Below are 2,504 nucleotides of genomic sequence, written 5' to 3'. Positions count from 1 at the left end.
GCAGGAATGGTTGGGTGGTGCGTTCCTCAACATCCCTGTAACCCTCTGCCAGGGAGGTTAGTCCTAATAGCACGAACGCAGACCACTGGCAACATCAGTTTGCATTAACACGTCGGGCTATGGACTGCCACGACTGAAAACACACTCCATGATTACTCCTGCCACACAAAATAATGTCAAAGGAGGGGCTGGGCATGAGGGTTACTATTTTGGTCATATCAGGTAAGATTGTTGTGGAACACAAGTCAACCACTTTAACCAGCAACCTCCTTGAAAGTCTTGGCACCTCTCTGTAAGTATCTGCCAAGCATGAGCCATCTCTCCATGCTCCACAAGAACTATCCACACTTTCAAAAGAAAACAGCCAAATATATTTATTTGGAGAATAACTAATACAACTACCAGAACTCTGAAATTACAATTTCATAAACTTCATCAGAACCACATGTAAAACCTCCTTGGGTCTGATTCTGTAAATCATGGTTAGGCTCTTTACAATGTGCTAGTCGCTCTCATTTCCTCTTTGCGCTCTTAAAGCCAGTTGGGGTATTTTTACCAGCTGTATTGCTAAGCTTCTTCAGCGAGCCAAAGGAGTAGCTCAGCCTGGGAGCTCAGCACGTGTTCCATCTATCATTTCCTAACACGGCAGTTTTATCGTATTTCATCTTTACAGCCAGACAGGCAGCAGAACTACAGATATCACAAATTAGCCTAATAATGACCCCTTGTGCAAAGAAGTTATTTAAGTCCTCGGCAATGCACTTATTTAAATCACTGTATTGTAGCTAATGATTTTAGACACCCACGTTTCCTGGATTTTTTTCTTTTCATGTTAAGACACTGTCTACATGCTCTCCAAATCCACCTTGGACTTTCTGGTTTCCTTCTTTCTACTGCCAGCTGTGAGTGTGTTCTCCTCCTGGACTTCACCAGGGTTGGATTTCCACCCTTCAAAGCTCAGCACAAAACCATGGGTGCTTCGCCCTTACGTTCAGCTTATGTTCACCATCCCACTCCCGTTTGTCAGACAAACGTGTACTCAGAGACCTCCACCAGCCCTGCCAGCAGGCTCCATCTCAGACGCAGCCAGTGTTTTCATGCCTTGACTTAACACTTCTGGTCTCCCTTCTCACAAAGGTTAGGTCTTCCAAAAGCCCCCTTGTTATATCATTTTCCTCACCTGCTGTCAACCTTTCTCGTCCCCCATACAGACTTGAGGAGGTCAGCTAATGCTGTCTGCTACAGAATCCGTCTAAGCGTAAACATGCATTTCAAGAGCTAGTTTTGTCACTTACTGGTGCATCTTTTGCAAAGCAGAGCAGTGACATGGCCACTCTAGGCCAGCTTAAGCTGGTTCCCCTTCAAATACCACCTCAAGCTGGTTCCCCTTCAAGTACCACCTCCAGGCTCTACTGGGGTTTTTTGGGTGGGTTTTTTCCACTGTTCCATCCTGCCACACAGCTCTCCCACCTTGACGCCTCCCTGCAATGGATTGTTGATAGCTACAAGAACACCACACCGCAGGCTCTGGGATCAAACTAGAGACTCCACACTTCTATCATCCCCTAATTGATATGGCTTTGGTGAGCCACTGCAGTTTGTTCTCAGGAGGAAACCACTATAATCCTGGTAGTCATAAATACTTAAAGGCAATAAACATGCCCTGGCACTTGTGCTACTGGAGAGCTGTAGATGAGCTGGAAAACAGCCAGGGCAGTACCAGAGGGACACCGAGTAGAGCAGGAAATCAAGTGATTACTTGCACACAAACTTAAACTGCCAGCTTCAGTCAGCATACTACTGGTTGAGGACATTACCAACCAGAACTGATCATTAGGATAGAAACACGGTACAGCCAAAAACAAACAAAAGAGCTGCAGAGCTTCATGCCGACAAACACCATTTTCTTGGAAAAGGGGATTTGCAAGGCTGGGGCTGGTGAGGTACGACTTGCCTGTTATCCATTCTTCAAATATCAGTCAGGCCTGTGAGTTCAAGGGCAAGCAGCACTTTTCTCCAAGGTACTACACGATCTAAATGATCATACCAGAAAGAACCAAATGCTAAAGCACAGCTGCTGAAACAGAAATCTTTAGATATAGGCCTTCCCTCACTTTGAGAAATGGTTTGTTTTCCCAAGACCATTAGAGTCATCAACGTGGTCACGATTTCTACTATAGTTCTGAGAAATCCTCCACTGCTTGAGCTTTAAGAGCTTTGTTTGGCTCTTGGGGAAGCAAAATATCTGTATCAGGCTGATAGCAAATGGCACATGAGAGACTGACAAATGCCAGAGGCTACTAAGAAATACTTGTTAATGCTAAAATGTTTGTCAAGCTTTGTAGAACAACTGAAGCAAAGGACAGTTCACTGATTTGGGGAGAAAACCATAAACCTGGAGGAATGCATCTGTACTGCTAAGTGTGGTACAGCCCAGGAGAGATCTTGATGTTAAAATGGGTCTACAAGACAACTGGCTTTGAGGCAGTACTGAGCCACAATAC

The sequence above is a fragment of the Buceros rhinoceros genome, unplaced genomic scaffold, assembly GCF_000710305.1.
Source record: "Buceros rhinoceros silvestris isolate BGI_N320 unplaced genomic scaffold, ASM71030v1 scaffold6243, whole genome shotgun sequence".
Classification (NCBI taxonomy): Eukaryota; Metazoa; Chordata; class Aves; order Bucerotiformes; family Bucerotidae; genus Buceros; species Buceros rhinoceros.
Note: the sequence above shows the minus strand (reverse complement) of the source record.